The sequence below is a fragment of the Amblyomma mixtum genome, chromosome 4 (assembly GCF_055824585.1).
Source record: "Amblyomma mixtum isolate Tamu chromosome 4, ASM5582458v1, whole genome shotgun sequence".
Taxonomy (NCBI): domain Eukaryota; kingdom Metazoa; phylum Arthropoda; class Arachnida; order Ixodida; family Ixodidae; genus Amblyomma; species Amblyomma mixtum.
This window is the reverse complement of record NC_143015.1, coordinates 9,487,189-9,506,217: the sequence shown is the minus strand read 5'-3', so window position 1 is coordinate 9,506,217 and position 19,029 is coordinate 9,487,189. Positions and strand designations below refer to the sequence as shown.

General features: G+C 45.1%; 1 long non-coding RNA gene across 1 annotated transcript; it reads left to right on the top strand.

The window, feature by feature from the left end:
* Positions 1 to 9,618: 9,618 nt before the first annotated feature.
* LOC149345654 (uncharacterized) lies at positions 9,619 to 18,179 on the top strand. Its single transcript, XR_016292023.1, has 4 exons — positions 9,619 to 9,680; positions 15,105 to 15,143; positions 16,189 to 16,224; positions 18,092 to 18,179. It is a non-coding gene; the product is annotated as an uncharacterized LOC149345654 (long non-coding RNA).
* Positions 18,180 to 19,029: the final 850 nt, after the last annotated feature.

The following is a 19,029-nucleotide window of genomic DNA, read 5'->3' as shown; positions in this document are numbered from 1 at the left end:
CTTAATCTTTGGCTTTAGGAGTGGAACGCGACAGCATGTTATAGCGCTGCCAGGGAGTCCACGGAACGCCACCGCCCGTTCGGCGCAATGCGTTTCCCTTTGAACGCAACGCCTTTTGAGGGAAGGAAATGGCGCAGTAACTCTCTGTCACCTCGGTGGACACCTGAACCACACCGTACAGGAAGGGAGGAAGTGGGAGTGAAAGAAGACAAAGAGGGCCCGTAATGAAGAAAATGAATATTGTATTTGAGGAAAGGAAATTACGCAGTAACTCTCTCACATGCCTCGGTGGACACCAGTCGAAAATTGTATTTGAGGAAAGGAAATTGCGCAGTGCCTGTCTCTCATATTTCGGTGGACACGCGTCAAAATTCGCGCGCAGTGACGTCACGACCATTTCGACCAATCTGAAACGCGGACAAATTTGCTAACACGTCTTGTTCACGACAGTATGAGCCATTTAAAGGCTTTCGCCTTAAAAAGCGTTGCGTTCAAACGGCAAGGCATCGCGCCGAACGGGCGATGGCGTTCCGCGGACTCCCTGGCAGCGCTGCAACACGCTGTCGTGTTCCACTCCTAAAGGCGATGCTTAAGCGTCATTAATTAGCAATTGCTTACTATTTAGTCATTAATCAGTAATTATCCATTAATTAGTAGCTTATCAGTACTTAGTAATTAGTACTTAATTATGTGGGACGGCATCCAGTGGTGACGTCACCAGTGCCACAGAGGCAGTCAAAGTGGTGCGGGAAACGCTTTTGCCTCTCCACACTTTAGACAGTCAAAGTGCCCCTCAATTTTTTTTGATGAATTTTCCAGAAGTTCATCCACGCAATCGTTAATGCATGGACAACGAGCAGCCGATGTTTTTTTTTTTTGTTTACCCTCAGGTGTACCCTCAGGTTTACCCTCAGGTGTACCCTCTGTGCACACAAGATGGTAGAGGGCGGATGTCGTCCTGCTAAGGCAGTATGCCCTTAAACGAACTGAAAAATTTCCTCTGTTTACAAGCGGTCAGGAAGCAGCCGCTGCTGTTGAAAACACGTCGGACCAGCGCTGTTAAAATTTGCTGCCCGTAGCTAATACAGAACTGCTTTCATTTCGCGATAAGCAGCGCATTGCCGCTGTGCGAACAGCATGAGAACTGTCACCCGTTATTACTTTCTTGGTGGTTTGAGCCAGCTTTATATGTTTGTTTTCGTGTCATGTAAGCCACGGCCACATTTCTTAACCGTACTGCTAGGTGTGCGCTCGAAAGATGGTATACGTAAATATAAACAACATATGTCTATATTTTTCACCTTCCTTTACAGCATTAGCGGTTGTATCTACAGCAGCTCTGATAAAAAAAATTAAGTACATAAGGAAGAATTGTGTGGTCGCCGAAATAGCCTTTGCCCTTGTGAATAAACGAAGGAATACTGCGCTATACAGGGTGCAATAAAGTGTACTTCTTCGTAGCAAAGTGAAAGTGAAGGCTAGATAAACTTAAAGCCCTTGAAACATCTACTCTTAATGCGAAAGCATTACTTGTCGCATTACGAGAAAAACCGGCGGCGCTTGGTGTGTTTCTGTTTTTGCCTGGATGTGTACTGTCAAATGATGGAAGAAAACCAAGCGATGGCAAGAAAATTAGGGTGACGTCATCAAGCGGCCGTATGACGCACGCAGCAAGCCAAGCACTGCCACTTCAGACATCCTGCCTAACGTTAGTCTAAAAATACCCTCCACTAGCCGACCTCAATGCGGCGCCAGTTCTCCTAACATTCGTACCGCACTTGTGAAGCAACCGTTTATCTTACAGCGTCCCAGATTAGGTGATACATGCTCAAGCTACAACACTGGTATTGCGTGAAACAAAATGTCAGGCTTGAAAATTCAAAAAAAAAAAAATGTCGAAGGTTTTTGGCGTCGTTAAACGGAATAGACATGCGAAAGCATTTGTTTACTTGTTTCAGCTCATAGCCTTGGTTTTCTAGGTCGTCGGCACGTCTGGCAACGATATTAGTTCGATAGTAGAATTAATAGACGAAGGTGACGGCGTGCAATGCAAGCGCGATTGTGTTTTGCAGTTTAACCCGAGGCGTGATCGGCAAAGGCGATAGCATGGTGCTCTCGTGCACAGGCCAGCGAAGCTGATCCATTCTTTCCACCGAGGGTTGAGGCAGCAGTTGAGGCAACTTTTGTTTTATTTATTACTTTATTTGGGCTCAAAAGGTCAAATCAGCGGTGAAACGGCTAATGCAGCAATGGCCATGAAGTAGAGCTTCTTCTCTGAAGACATTCCTCAGAGGCCGGTGTGGTTCAGAAAAGGACTTTAAGTTAAAAGGGAACGCCAAACGAAAACTGAAAAAAACACGATGTTGCAGAACCTACTCGGTTCCTACATCAGGTGTGACTGCGGAAGTGTCGCAGCTTGCCTTTTTAATTCCGCACTTAGTCAGCCGTCGGGTCACTGGCTGTGACCGTGGATTTAAGGAGCAAGGACTCATATGGAGCGGTTAAGGCTTCTACGCATCTGCTGAATACGCTGAATATGCGGGTGTGGCTCAGTTATCAGCACAGTGGCCCCCGAAGTTAGTCTTGCGGTCACGCGCCTCACAGTGTTGCGCTGCCGCGCTTCGATCTCTGTTCGTTTGTTTGGCATCCGATTTGTGCAGTTTCATTCTTTCGTAGAAGTTCTTCGTTTCGCCAATGTACGACGCCGACTATGGAACGTTATTTTGAGTATTTTTTTGCTTGGCGTTTTTTAAACAAAATTAAAAAGGCCTATATAGTTTGCACAAAATGCTTAGTCATGCCCCATAGCCACAGACATGACTCATAGTCATTCTGCAACTTAGCATGACTCACCACTTCTATGCTTTAGCCTTGTTTCCGTTCTGTAGCTCAGCACTGGAAATTAGCATCTAATTTTCTTTATTAACTTTAAGAAAATTTCAACAAGCACTTACCACAACTTCCAGTGGAGACAAATTTCCCGGAGCACTCTTAGCTTGAATAAAACCTAGAGAAATGAGCAGAATATACCAAGCCTTACGCATAGGCGTAATCAAATACGAGAAAGCATTTTACTCCGACGAAACCTCAGCATTCATGTAGGCATTTCAGAACCAAGGTGCTGAAGAGGAGTATGTAAAGATGGACCTAAAAATTAACACAAATAAATTTATTTATTGTTCCTCAAGGGTCCACAGGGGACATTACATGAGGGGTGGGCAAACAAAAAATTTAATACGAACACAGATGGTCTTCAATGGCAGTTTTGAATAGAACACGATTGATGATGGTCGCCACTTCGGATGGAAGGTCATTCCAGTCATTGGCTGTTCGAAGAAAAAATGACATTTTATATGTTTCGGTGCGGGCCCGTTCAGGGTAGACGGCGTTAGGGTGACTATGACGAGAAAAGCGATGAGCGCGTGTTATCGGGGCAGTTTCATGATCGGAAGTGTGATAAAATTTATGATACAGCGAAAGACGGGCGATTTTACGCCGACAGGCCAGTGTTGGGAGATTAAGCTGAGATTTTAGTGCTGTAACGCTAGTATAATGAGAGTAGTCTGAGCAAATGAATCTGGCGGCGCGGTTTTGGACTGCTTCGAGCGTGGTGATTAGGTTAGTATAGTGGGGATCATATGCAGCACATGCGTAATCAAGTTTAGGACGTATGAAAGTTATGTAAGCAAGAAGCTTAATGGGAGGGGGAGCTAATGATAGGTTACGGCGCAAATACCCTAGAACTTGATTAGCTGAATTGGTGATGTGGTGAATATGATGCGACCAGGTTAATAAATGTGTAGTTCAATAGTCTCGGAGAAGCATATCAATTTACGATAGGCAGCGAAGCACTGAAAGTTGTTAGGGAATACATCTACTTGGGGCAGGCGGTTACCATTGACACTGGCGACGATAATGAAATAGCACGGAGTACAATAATGGGGTGCAGTGCATTTGGAAAGCTCTCTCAGGTCACGAGACCTGAGAGTTTACCAATATCCCTCAAGCAGAAAGTATGTTATAGCAGTTTATATGACCGCTACTAGCTTATGGGGCAGAAAAGCGGAGCTAACGAAAAGCGCTCAGCTTAAGTTAAGGACAACGCAGTGAGATATGGAAAGAAAAATGATCGAAGCAACGTTCAGATACAGGAAGCGAGCAGAGTAGGCGAGAGAGCAAACGCGGGTGAATGACATCCAAGCCGAAATCAAGAAGAAATGTACTTGCGCAGGGCATGTAATGTGAAGAAAATATCTCAGATTGTCCTTAAGGGCAACGGAGTGGATTCCAAGAGAAGGCAAGCGTAGCAGGGGCGGCAGAAAGTTAGGTCGGTGGGGAATAAGTTGGGAATATGTTGGCCTTAGCTGGAAGGGGAAGGGCCTACTTGGAAAGATATGGCGTATGCCTTTGTACAACAGTGGACCTAGTTACGCTGATGATTATGGAAAGGTACTAGAAAATATCTGTGTAGCGAACGGCTATACACAGCGATAGTGATAAAATTCCAATCAGAGAGGGTTTTAAACGGAAAGACACGATCTAGACAGTAGTATTACCACGTGCTTACGAGAGGTATCCAGATAACTGGATCGAGAAGAGTTCAACATAAAACTAAATTAAGAGTACTTCAGCAACATTGGGCTCGCTGACGACATTCTCTTGCTATCTCAGTAGATGAACTGCAAAGCACGATCGAAGACGTAGACAGAGAAAGCATAACCGTGGTTCGAAAATTATATAAGTAAATCTAAGGTAATATTCATTTGTTTTGGAAGGGCGTTATAGTTTGCATTAGGAATCGAATAACTTCAAGTGGTAAGGGAGTAGGTCAACATAAGGGAGCTAGTAACAGCCGATCCGGACCGCGACAGCGAAATGCAAGTAGAATTACAATGGAGTGCATTACATTTTGCAGCTGGTCTATTCAACTTCGAGCATCCTGTACACATGAACGGACGTGGCGTCGTCATTCTTCTGGACTATACACTACAGCAACCAAATGTACAGTCCGGTAGAAAAACCTCTTGGGTACAGGAGTCGCAATTGAAGCCAACTGTAATATTAGCTACCGAACCGAGACTAGACCTGTGGAGAGGAAAGTCAAACTCGCATTCTTTAATCTCTTGTAGTAAAATTATGTATTCGGGGAAAGCATGGCGTCTAAGGGCCTAAATTAATTCACGACCGTCGTAGAGACTTTTTTTAGTACCTTCCAATGGGCTCACCTACCTCTGCGGCTGAGTGGATTTGGTGCTTGGCTTCAAATCTAAAGGTCGCGGACTCGATTACCTGCCTGTGCGACCGCATTTCCCCTGTTCGATGAGGTGTACGCGCACATTAAACAACCCACGTGGTGTACATCAATTCGGAGTCCTCCAAAGCAGCGTCCCTCGTAGCTCATGTATTACTTCAGGACGACAAACTCACTCTTGACGATTCATTCCTATGGGCGCAGAAGAGGATGCCACAGCGTGCTTCCGCTCGTACTCGGAAGACGCCATCGAATCGAATTGTAGGAGCATAGGCACGGGGAAGGAAGACCCCAATATCATGTTCGTTATTCGTTATTCAATGTCGGTTGACTCAAAACGCAAAAGAATTTATTTTTTTAAAGGCAATAAGCAAACCCAATAAGCAACAAACCCAAGCAATAAGCTCCACAGCCTCTAGAAACTTCTGCATTTAGAAAGGAGGCACCGTCTACTTCGGCAACTTTCTGATTTTCTTGGATAGCTGTGTTTCTGCCATTTCACTGATAGGCGAAAAGGTATTTCCACTGGATGTGCAGACCGCCACGTTGTCCGCTCTATAGTATAGACGCACTCATTGCGGGCGCATGGCTCGTCAAAATGAAGCACTAAACTGTGTTGGTCTTTTAAAAATGCACTAAGTCAGCTGAAAGGAGCTGCAGAGGTGCTCGGTCTGGCGTAGTTGAGCGAGGTGGGAAGCGAAAAAACGAGATGGTATTGCTCAAGAATCGTGCAATCATTGTATGTGACACAGTTAAATCCCGTATCGAGAGCTCAGAAAACGTGCAGCACCACGGTTAACGTGCTCGGCAAAACTTTCTTTCACCACCGCCACTAAAGAAGAGGAAACAACGGCTGGACCCGAACCGGCATCCACGGCAAGCCAAGATAAGCGAGTGATGTAAGAAAAAGGAAATGCCGCACGACAGACGACAAGTATCAAGAGTTGAGCCGAAGGGAACACTTCTGCTCAGAAGCAAATGTCCGTGCACGTTGTGGGAGTCGTGTCCAGTTGAAAAGGCGCCTTCTGGCACTGACGGCTGGACGATGGCGTGCTCATTTCACGCTTTCAGGCAGCAAGAGAGAAATGACTGCGGCCTTCAAACATACGCACCAATAACGCTGAAGAATGCTTCGAATAGAAATGGTGACACTGCGTACAACTGCACTTCTGGCTCGCAGGAATCTGTCAAACATTCTGAAGTGAAGATAAGACCAAATACGAAAACACCGATTACTGCGCTGCACAGTAGCCTCGCGTTCCCGCCATTAAATAGAGCTAGAGGATTTGGAGGATTTTTATGGTGCAAGGGCATCTGCTGCCAAAGGGCGCCATGGCACAAGGTATTTTCTTCTTCTCAAGATGGGGTCTAAGACCAATTTCCAAAGAAGTTCACCCTAAATAAGCCGAGCACTAGACCAGGAGAATACTTGTACAAATTGCGTCACCGGTGGGTACCCGGCGGCACTGGGGATCGAACCCCGCACCTCCCGCATGCGAGGCGGGTGCTCAGACTACTGGGTCATGGCTGCGGTTGGCCGTTCTTCCATCCGTCTCACCCACTGATCTCCACTAGGGGAGCTGGATGCCGCATCGGGCGCCCGAAAGTGAAGCCACCGGAAGTAAGTGGCCTTGTCCCGGAAGTCAGCCTTTGGCAGTGCATGAAATCGGACCTTTGCACGGTTTTTAAGTTCCAGTTTTGTTTTCCCACTTAGCATTTTGTCTTTTCGCCGTTCTCGTCTTTCTACATGACAATGCCTACCTGTTGCGCCGTCAACTGAGCGAGGAGACCAGCGAAGTCTTCGGGAAAGACGTTTCAAAAATAAGGGCCCATTGCATCGCAATGGGGCGGCACTATAGCAGACGACAGGACGTCGCTACACGCAGCAAGTATGGAGCGTCGTCTGCTCGGCTCGGTGTCGTCTCGTTTGCCTAGCTTCGCCAACTCTGCTCTTTACTGTGATGCTTGTTCCCCCGCTCAAACCCAAGTTATGCTATCAATGGGGGATAAATATAAGAAAGAATAGGTTGAAACCTTCACCAGGCAGCTTACTTTGCAGCGACCATTTTACCGAATTATGTTTAGACCGAACCGGCGCGAGGGCTAGGCTTGTGAGGTGTCGACGGCGTTCGGTTGGTTCACATTAGCGCTTCCAAAAGGTATGGTAGTGCTTTTTCGACGGAGCATGTCATGTACTGCTTTGTATTGGAGCAAGTTAAGCCTGAATGGGCTTTAATTCGTGGTGCTTGGTGCAGTTGACTTTTAACAGCGCTTCTCACGCGCACTGCAGCATTCGTCTTTCTCGTCAGTCGTTCGTCTCGCGCTGTGCCTTTTTTTTGCTGCACGAAAATTCGGTTTTACGATGACCTAGCCTCACCGTCATTCCACTACTTCTCCTTTACGCTCGGAAGACAAGAACCAGGCAAGAATAGAGTGTTTAATGCATGTACCCCTTTGCCGAGGCAGGGTGGGACCTGCATGCCTGTTTTCTTCGCTTTCGCAGAAATTACAGGGTTCTGCACACAATGCTCACATCTCTCGCGTTCAGCTTGCTTGTTCCTTTGATATAACAGCAGACATTGCACGAGAACAGCGCAAAAAACTGAGAACGAAAGAGCGAAAGACACAACTTTTTGCATTGAAATACACAGCAGACACCCGACTTCCGGGACAAGCCATCCAACATTCGGTGGCTTCACTCGCGCTCGTCTCGGAAAGCGGGAATGCGGCATCCAGCCACCTAGTGGAGATCAGTGGTCTCACCGTAGGTCTGGGACAACGCACGAACAGGCACGTAGAAGAGAATGATATATCAGGATCCTAAAAAATTAAGTTTTACCTCCTTTAAGCCGAGTATGACGTGCGCAAGCACTTTGTTTCGAATCATACCGACCGTTGCCAAAACACTACCTCAACTGGTCCGTCGAATTCGCTTTACTCTTACTTAGACAAGCCGCCGTGATGGCTCAGTGGTTATGGCGCTCCGCTGTTGATCCAGAAGATGCGGGTTCGAGCCTGGCCGCGGCTATCGAATTTCAATGAAGGCGAAATTCTAAAGGCCCGTATACTGTGCGATGTCAGTGCACGTTGAAGAACCCCAGGAGGTCGAAATTATCCGGAGCCCTCCCGTACGGCGTCACTCCTCACCTGAGCCGCTTCGGGAAGTCTAACACCGAGAAACCATAAATCCAATCTTGCCTAACCGTTATCGTCTGTTCTTTTGCAAGACAATTTCGCTTGAACTTTCGTACCAAGCGACCTTATCTACGGTGGTATCTAGTCATTTCATCTCATAATTTCTTGGATACCATCATTTCATCATTTCATAAGTTTTGTAACGCCGTATTTCGAACCGTATCTAAGCCATTTCATCTCAAATTTCAAGGGTAAATTTTCGAGGCTTCAAAGACCCATGGAGGTTTTCAGCATTGTAGTTAAAGGTGCACTGAAGAGGAATCTGAACTTGTCTTTTTGCCGCGGGAACTCGATCTACACGTTCCGAGCTTTCTTAGAAACCGCGATTTACTGCACTGTGTGGCCGATTTCCCCAATTAAATCGAATTAACGTCCGGCTCCCGCCTTTTTTTTTCAATTCTGCCTCGTACGGTGGGCGGAGTCAACCAACGCGTGGAGCGCCTTTCACCCAGTCCCGTGGCGGCTTGCCGCTCTGCCATCGGCGGAGTAATACGTAGTAGTCCGTAGTAGCAAATAGTCCGCGCGTATTTTTATTTCTTCGGGCTTATTTTGCGGCTATATTATCTGCGAATTAAACTATTTATTCATGGAAACCTAAAAAACAAAATAAAGCGAAAGCAAAGCCTCCACGGGACTGGGTGAAAGGCGCTCAACGCATTGGTCGACTCCGCCCACCGTACGGGGCAGAATTAAAAAAAAAGGCGGGAGCCGGACGTTAATTCGTTTTAATTGGGGAAATCGGCCACACAGGGCAATAAGTCACTGTTTCTAAGAATGCTAGGAACGCGTGGATCGAGTGCCCGCGGCAAAAAGACATGTTCAGAATCCTCTTCAGTGCACCTTTAAGTATTGCTTCCGCACTAGAAAGGCTACGACATTGTACGAATTTTTTTGTGCAGGAAGCATATAAGCTCGTTGCGGGGCATTAAAAGTTTGACATAAAGAATTAGAAGTTGAAAAACACTTTCGTTTCATTGCACAGTTCGGTAGGGCAGTGCGCTGCCTACCTTCGTTCAAATCTTTGCACTACATTTTGGAACACAGCGTTCTGCATTTCCAGCGCTATATACTCTATATTCACTTTTGTAATACGAGTGCTTGGCAGTTTTTGCGGCTTAAGTGAGTGCAATCATTTGTTAAAATCGATATCTATTTCCGCGGGGACTTTGCAGCGTGGACGCCAGACGAGAAATGTCTCACTGCTACGCTGCCCAACTTCTTCAACATTGGAAATGTGAGTAAGGAGCCATTTTTCTAGCATTTTTACTTGATTTCAGGACTTGAGTAGACGACACTCTATATGGAATGTACGGACGCTGTCTCCGTCTCGAAGTCGAGGCGATGAAAAAATACTTCAAGAGATTTGTCACTCCAAGATCGAGCAGTGATAATGGTGTTTGTAGCGTATCACAATGGCTGCCACAGTGAGCAATCTACTTTGATCACATGGTCACAGGTGACACATTATCTACTGCACACGCTCCCCTCTAAGCTGCCCTGTGTTGCATGGCTGCGTTTTTGCTGGGCGGCACGTGAGAGAGGAGGTTCCCGGCGCTCCCAAGACACGGCGCCTACGGCCACGCCGAATGCGATGCCAGCGGCGTTTGCTCAGGGGAAAGACCACGAGAAAGATCACGAAAACATACAAGTGCTGCTAAGTAGTTTTACTGGCGTAAGGTCACACCTTATATGGGCCGAGGTTTTTCGTGAGAAAAGTGGAAAAGATTGATAAGTATGACTAAGCGAGGAAGGCGGGGGCGTAGGACAGTAAATTGGATTATTTTTATTTTCTAATTTGACTTTGTTAGCATTTAGGCGGTTCTAAGAAGTCAATCTCAGCCTCAAATAGAGATAACGACAGGGTGCTGAAGCAGTCACTGCCAAATTTCCGTATGTGAAAGGATTCTATAGCAATTGACTGTACTCTTACCAGGAATCTTTGTCCCTCCAAATCGAGCTACACATCCTTTGAATTTAACGACATGCGCAGATAAATGTGCATATTTATCATATAGGTTTTCTGCTTTACTGTCGAGCTCTACTGAACCGCCACTGACAAGAAGCCCAGTTTGGTCGATTAACAACTTTCCACTCGACAGGAGTATAGTTGTCATTGTGGGGGCAGTTCAGAACTCTTACCCGAGCATTTGCGGCTAGAAATTACTCGTATATTTACCAGCGTGCTAAAGGGCGTACCATCCGCGTGCTTTCTTTGTATCGAGCTAAGTTTAAGTGTCCGGTTTAACTGGTAATTTCCCCGTTAAAAAATTTTTCAGCCTTGCCTTCTCGGTTTCTTTGTCATATACAGATTTTTTCAGATTACGTTTTGAGATGTGCTCATCAATTTTTCGGTTTGCACATAATGCACAGTTTGAGCGCAGGTGTCTCCGACTTGGTATTCTTATGAAACAAGCTTGGCAAATAGTGTAATAACACTCAATATGCAACAATAGCGCACAGGGAACAAAGCGTCGTTTCCTTTCCGTCCCTCGTGTTCCTTTTGCGCTATTGTTGCATTATGAACGTTACCCAACTTGCCAAACTCTCGCCTTTGCTTAGAGTAACAACAGAATTATTCATTGCTTTTTAGGTAATATGCCACCACCAAGTCTGCTTTAGATAAGATGGGCATTCTACGCCCTAGTCAGCAGGTCATGTTTGTCAGGTGATCTTTCGTTAAGCATTGCTGCCAGTGTTTCTATTGTTTGCTTCTAAATAAACTTCGCTCGCTGGATATCGCTACGGCCGCTGTGCGCAGTGCCCCTCGAGCTTTTACTCTGCAAGCGGAGTGACGGCGGTAACTTGATTGGATATTGCTTTTTGCCTTGATATTCCGCTCAAAAAGGCGCTCTTCATTCCTGCTTGAAATGCTGTAAGTTAATCTAACATCTGTGCACTAAGAACAGGGGTTCAGATCTCATATGTTTTTTTGGATATGAGCAATAAGGTAACTTTAGGGGGTCGCAAAAGGCTCAAACATGGAGACAGCGGAGTATAGACTGGCACCTCGACTCCAGACTTCGTTACATTGTCCCACCTAAGATAAAGCTAATGTTATATAATGCCTTATTTACCCCACACATCAATTACTGTAGCCTTGTTTGGGCAACGACATCAAAGGCGAACATACACCGGCTATTTTTAATGCAGAAGAAAGCAATCCGTCACATTGCAGGCTTACCGTATGATGGCCATACAACAGAGCTTTTCTCAACATATAATATAGTCCCTGCTGTACATCTGTACAATTTAAACTTAAGTATGAAGTATAAAATCTCGTTGGCAAAATCCAATACATGCTTTCTCTCGCTGTGCAATCTTAGACAATCTTTGGATGTTCCTTACAACATAAGACACAGAAACATTTGGCTAGTCCCCTTTTCGCGCACAAATAACGGTTTTAATAGATTGGAACATCGCTTGCCAGTATTATTAAACACACTTCAAGACACAGACATGGACATACGAACATCGTCAAGACCCGCACTCGCTAAATATTTTAGGAATTTAACTGTATGAAGCAATAGATTAAGGACTGGCATTTCCATGTTGTAATTAGAGAAACATTTCTGCATAAATACATTTGTCTGTGTTTCAGATTTCATTTTTGAAGTATGTACATGTTGTATAAATTTTTGTGTATAGAGTTTATATATATATATATATGTGTGTATATATATATATGTATATATATGTATATATATGTATATATATGTATATATGTGTATATATATAATGTGTGTGTGTTGACTCGGTATAATGCTTTCTGGTGTACGCGCGTAAAATATTATTTGATCGTATTTTGTGCTGTAGTGCAAGAATTTCTGCAGAAACTAATCTAATCATTGTGTGTAATTTTTTGTGTGATTTTAAACCCCTGTACGCTGCCATCAAAGGGGGCAAGGGCCTTAGTCAAGCTGCTTAACTAGCAGCTTTTAGTCCTTGCCCTCACATTTTTTCTGTACCAGGATAAATGTGGAATAAATGAATGTGAATGTGGATGTGAAAAACGTAGCGCAGAAGCCACGAGACAGCAACATCCGAAAATTTACCAACAAAGTTAGGCAACCCATGATCGCTTTTGATCTGCCAAAATGCTTGGTTTGGGTCATCGGCAAGTAATTCTTTTCAGTGGACTGACAGAGAGAGAAGATAGAAGACACATAAAAACCTTTAAACACCGCTTAGGAGACCATTGCTGCCATCCTTACATGAAAGAATCTACTCCAAGGAGGAAACCTTTCGCAAGTGCCTTCACATGCAATCAAGTTTGAGGCCACGACAATAAGGGGGCATTTCTTTGCAGCAGGACGCAGCAAGTGTCCGGCTTTCGAGGGTGCTGTGCTTTCAGTCCGGTCATCAACATTTTCACTCATTTTACTTTTGCTTCTGAGGAGTGCAAAGCGTTTCCCCATTTCTTAGCCCATTCACTGGAAACCCTTTGCTTGCCAAAGCAACGAGGTGCGCCTGGCTAAAACAGGGAAGGGGCTACTACGGTAAAACTTCATCTCTTGCTTGAAATAGTGAAGTCAGTAGTAACGAGCGCTAATGGTCAGAATTTGCTCTGCTCAAACCAGCAGAGTGATAAATAGGACCTTATCGCTGGCGCTGGCTCCGCTGTGTTCCTGGAAGAGCTATTCAGCATTATCGTAGTGCTTAGCGAAGCATGCACAGTGTTAAAAAAACATACTATATTTATATATTGTCAGCGGTGGCCCAGTGGTTTCAGCTCCCGCCTAGAATAAAGTTGTACCATAGGCGATGCCGCCGGGAACCCACAGGTTTTTCAGTGGGCAGAAGCTTTCCTCTAGCCTGGTGCTCAGCTTCTCTCGAGTGCAAGGCTTGGCAAGATTGACAAGCATGGAGGTTAACGAAACGGCTAGAAATTGTATTTTAGGTCTGCAGAGAGTGCTATGGAAAGAAAAAAAATATGATGGTAAGGTTAAGGAATAAACAGAAAGCAACGTTGAATAGCGAAGGAACTTGGTTTAACAGCATGACTACGAAAATGCAGAGAAAAATTTCAAACTCCGAACCAACTCTTAGGCAGCTGAACGCGACAGAATTAGCAGCCATTTAGCCCCCTTTTCAGGTCCACAAGCATGATTACGGTATGCACTCATCCGTGTCGGCCCCTCTTTCTTTTCGAGAAGCGCTCCTTCACCACTGCTCTGCCAGACAGTCACGTAATACAAGCTCTCACATGGTTCGACGCGCCAAGCAGAGAGCAATAGAAACTGTTCACATGCTCTCAGTGCGGTGCAGCTGCCATGGCGCCAACCTCTCGATTCTCTGTTTGTAACGCCATACCTCGCTCTCATTAGTTGACTGTGGTTTAATGATACTCAGTTTTTTTATTGAAGTGATAAAACGCGCTGCGAACCTTGGAATGGACTTGAGTTTGGTTGTGAGGTATGCTTTGAATGGATAATAGATTAATGATCCGAATTCAAGTTTGGGATGCACGCGCGACTGGTGTATCAGGTCCATTCTAGAGGGGCAGTCTGGACAAGTCAGAAAGGATTCGTTGAAAAGAACCAGCGAGCAACGGCGGCGATCAAGGAAGGACACACACAACAAAGCGTGCTTTTTTCACTTTGAGATGCCAACTTTAGGTGTTGTCGACGATAACATCTGAACATGTTTCGACGTGGGTTACCCTTGGTAATGAAGATGTCAGGTGTAATCCAAAGCACTTGTACGACGACGTTGGAGCAACCGGTACCGAGTTCTTGCTGTATGCATGCTGAAATACAGTGCTTTTGCAGGAGAATGACAGCAGTTCACATTTGGCTCAGGGGCACGTTTATGGTTCACTCGAAGAGGGTGGTCGCAGGATGGCGGAGAGGGAGGGGGAGAGTCCCATTTGAACCATTTATTTCATCGCCTGTGATCTCTGAAAAGCATGGTTTTCCTGTGTGAAAGTTCTTGCTTGTGAGAAAGGACGACCCCCCCTTCCCCCTTCTGCCTTTTACCCTTAACATCGCCACTCGTTTGACCATGTTTAGTTGGTATTTGTTCAGGTGTTTGTCCAGCTGGAAGTGCCTTCCTCGCCAACAGCACATAAGTTGTTGACATTCGTACCGCCTATCAACAGAGTTGTACCGCCCCCCGCAAACTTTACACGAATGCTTGAGGGTGTAGTTTGCACCGACGTTAACTCCGCAGACTTTTGGCCGCTGGGTGCGAGACTAAGCCGCTTTCAGGGCACCCGCTATTGTCAGCCGCCACATAGACGCTGTGCAGCCGGACCTAGCGGCCAACGCTCCGTAGCGTTAGTGATTAAAAGCCACGCCCAACGGCATCACGACAAAGTGGGCTCGAGAGTTCGTGTTCAGTTCGCGGGTGACTGTACATCCGCACGCAGTATGCTCGTTGCGAAGCTGTATGGATGCCAGTGGCGACAATGTGAGAAAATGATATGCTTCGAGCAAAGATGCTCCAAGCATACTTCTGAACGCAACGCCTCTCGAGTAAATTTCAAATAAAAGATGGTGCTGCCCTGTAGACATGGCCTGTTCAGCACCTTACGCGCATCAAGCCTAACGTTGAACAAGGACAACTCAAAACGGGACATATATCAAACGGTGCTTCAATGTGTCTTCCAAGCAGAGGTTTTAATTCTGCCTTTATCTCTGGGCATTTTGTTTGTTTCCAGTGCGTCGAGTCATACGGCGACCTTTGCAGCCTCGACAACGTAAGTAGGCAACGCCGTCCTTGTGCGCTATCTCTCCTCGTGCAGCCTTTACTTCCCTGCTGTTCGTTTTTTAGAGTGAAAACTGTGTTATAAGCCATCTAGGGGGCACAACGGCAGCCGTAACGCGTTACACAAAGATCCCGGCCGCGGCGGTTGAATTTCTATGGAGGCGAAATGCTAGAGGTCCGTGTGCTGTGCGATGTCAGTGCACGTTAAAGAACCCCAGGTGGTCGAAATTTCCGGAGCCCTTCACTACGGCGTCTCTCATAGCCCGAGTTGCTTCGGGACGTTAAACCCCAATAAACTTTACGCGGGCTGCTTTTGCATTTTCGCACTCCGCGTTTCAGGTGTCTTCCTCCAAAGTGAGCCAGGAATGCGCATTTCTTTTTCTCAAAACCAGTTCTGTGGTTGACACGGAATAAGCGAATAAGCCTAGATTTATTTGCTGCGTAGAGGCGCCGCTGGACCTGATGAAAGAAAATATGTGGCTCACTTTGCAGGTGGACACCTCAACCGCGTAGTGAGAGAGAAACAAGAAATCCGAGAGGTAGCGTGTTTACAACTAAGGTTCGTGTTTTTAAGCCTTTTTTGGCTCATGAAGCGCATGGACAGAAGTTCTAGCCGGAAGCTGCCCCCAAAAGTGTGCCCGAACTATCAATGATCAGCTGTACGGTATTTGAAATAAAACGTAAAATTTGTTTAAGCATCAGTTGATAAGCAACATATATGTAATGATATTCGGGATAGTATATAGGGAATACAAATAGTGATAATGATATCGACTGATAGTGAGAGTTAGTGCTAGAGATAGTGGCAGTGACGGTAGTGGTAATGATAGCTGCCGATAGTCATTGTTAGTGCTAGAGGTAGATAGTCATGGTAGTGATGGTGATGATGATAGCGATAGTGACAGTTGCCGAAAGCGATGATAGTGATGATGAGGGTTACATTTAGATTTGGTTTACTTCCTTATTCCCAAGCGCCATGAGTGCATATTTCCTTTGGATGAACTTGGTTGAAATATTTTATTTCTTTCTATTTGCAGAAAGGCGCTACCGGACTGGTTCGTCGAATTCTTGAGGTTAGATTTGCCTGAAGCCCCGTCACAGTTAATCACTCGTGAAAATCTTAGTGTCAATAACATGTCAATGACATGTTATTGACATGTCGTGCCAATTTTCAAGTCTGGCGATCGTTCCTCAGCACTAAATTACCGACCCATTTCATTAACTAGCACTGTTTGCAAACTTCTTGAACACGTAATTCACTCGCAGGTAATTAACTATCTTGAAGAACATAACATTATGTTTAAATATCAACATGGGTTCCGTAAAGGCTACTCTTGCGAAACGCAACTTGCCGGATTCATTCAAGACATACATTCATCGATTGATGCTGGCATTCAAGTAGACTCCATATTTCTTGATATTTCTAAAGCTTTCGACAGAGTACCACACAACCGGTTATTAATGAAACTAGCACTGCTTAATATTAACCCTCTTGTCATTGCATGGGTTAAAGATTTTCTCTTTTCCAGGTCTCAATTTACAACTGTCAATAACCACAATTCGTCTTTCAGCCAAGTACACTCTGGCGTCCCACAAGGAAGTGTGCTTGGCCCCTTACTTTTCCTAATATTTATCAACGATTTACCGGATTCCATTTCTTCCCATATCAGACTTTTTGCTGATGATTGTGTAATTTATCGCAAAATTTATTCTAACACCGATTGCCAATCCCTTCAATCTGACCTGGATTCAGTAACAGCATGGTGCTCAACCTGGCTTATGCAACTTAATCATTCAAAAACTAAATTGATGTCTTTTACTAACCGAATGTCTCGAATTCAAACAGCATACTCCTTAAATAATAGCTCACTCGAGCTAGTCACCACGTATAAGTACTTAGGACTTCACCTTCATTCAGACTTAGCATGGAACCACCATATTAACCTTATGCTTGCATCTGCTAATCGGTCATTAGGTCTCTTAAAACATAACCTAAAGCATGCTCCTCCTCACCTCCGTGCTCATGCCTATACCACTCTAATTCGACCTAAAATTGAATATGCCTCGGCTATTTGGGACCCTTACCAATCTTACCTAATAAATAACATTGAATCATTGCAGAACCGCGCCGTTCGTTTTATTTACTCCGATTATTCACGTAACACAAGCGTCACAGCCTTAAAGAAACGCGCAGGTCTCCAGGATTTATGTCTCCGCCGTAAAATTGCACGACTGTCACTTTTTCATAAACTTTATCATCATCCATCACTTCATAACGACTTTTTTTCTTTGCCTACTTCGATTTTTGACCGCCGCGATCATCCCTTTAAAGTTAGACGTTTCACGTGCAGAACATTTATCTATGCGCATTCATTCTTACCACGCACAATATCTGACTGGAACACTCTGCCTTCACATATCGCAACCACCACTGATCCTGATAAATATTTTCAACTTTTATCTTCAATAACTACTGCTTAACTCTTCGCATACATTGTTATTTTATTTGTTCATGGCTGCCTTTTTTGCAGGGTTTGTGACTAAAAAGATTCATTGTATTAGCGTTCTGTTTGTATAATTTTAATAATGCAGTAATCTTCGTTCTTTGCCGCGCTGCCATTCTTTTGACTCTTTTGCTTACTTATATGTCATGCAGAGTGTCTTATTTGTGCTTTTGATTGATTCTTTTGCTTACTTATTTCATCCAGTGTGTCTTATTTGTGCTTTTGTTGTTTGTTTTATATTTGTGGTTTTTCTTTTATTCTGTTCAATTGCCTGTGCCCCCCCCCCCCCCCCCCCCCCTATATAATACCCTCTCGAGGGCCTTTAGGGGTATTCTGTATAAATAAATAAATAAATAAATAAATAAATGTCAATGTCAATAACATGGCCGCTCGCAAAACTGTGGATATAATGTTTGTCTTCTCCCTTTATTTTCAGTGCTTTGTGAATGGCACGCTGAACTTCAACCCGACAACCCAGGGATATATCGCCTTCGAGTTTGCGAAAAACTTGTTCGTAGAATCTGGTAAGCAGGCTGCTGAATTCCTTTCACAGCGCCAGCTGCAGTAAGTAGCCTACGTTTCCTGGTTCCGGGTCGTCGGTGCCGCCGTCCCGCCCGCCTGCCCCATTCCGCAGCAGGCAGATAGATGTAATTGTATACACAAACCTGCCGGCCACTCTAGTCTTGACGCCATCCGACGGCGTAGGCCAACTTGATCAATCGAATTCGAACTACCATTTCTTGCTAGGCTCGCGAACCAGAGTAGCTGTCGCCACCTACATGGCCGTCGTTTTAAGGCGGAAGCCTTTAATGGCTCATACTCGCGGCCATGATTCTGTCCGTCTGTCCGTTTCATCTGAAGTGAAAAACATAAGTAATCACTAGTCACAAGTCATAACGCGCCATTAACCAGTCGTCAACTAATTAGACATGACTTACTAGTCATGATCAAATAATTGGTCATTACTAGCTAATCATTAACCAATCATGAATCATGACTAGTTAGTGATTAAACAGCCATGGCTAGTTAGTCATTAACTGATCATGACTAGTTAGTCATTTACTAACAATGACCAGTTAGTTATGCCTAGTTGGTAATGGGCGATGACTAATTAGCCATGACTACCCAAACTCAGTCACAGTAGCAGCCAAAGTGGCGTGGAAAGGCCTTCTCGCCTCGTGCACTGTAGATCACCAAAGTGCCCCTGAATTTTTTTTACAGCAAGGAAGCGACAGAAAATACACGGCACCGTACAATCGCGAAGACGTTCAGATATGGTCGCCAATGCACTGATAACCGTTGTCTGTGGACGCTGCATTTGCACTCAACGTCCCGAGGAGCTTATGAGCTGTGTTTCGGCCCCGTACGGAACAG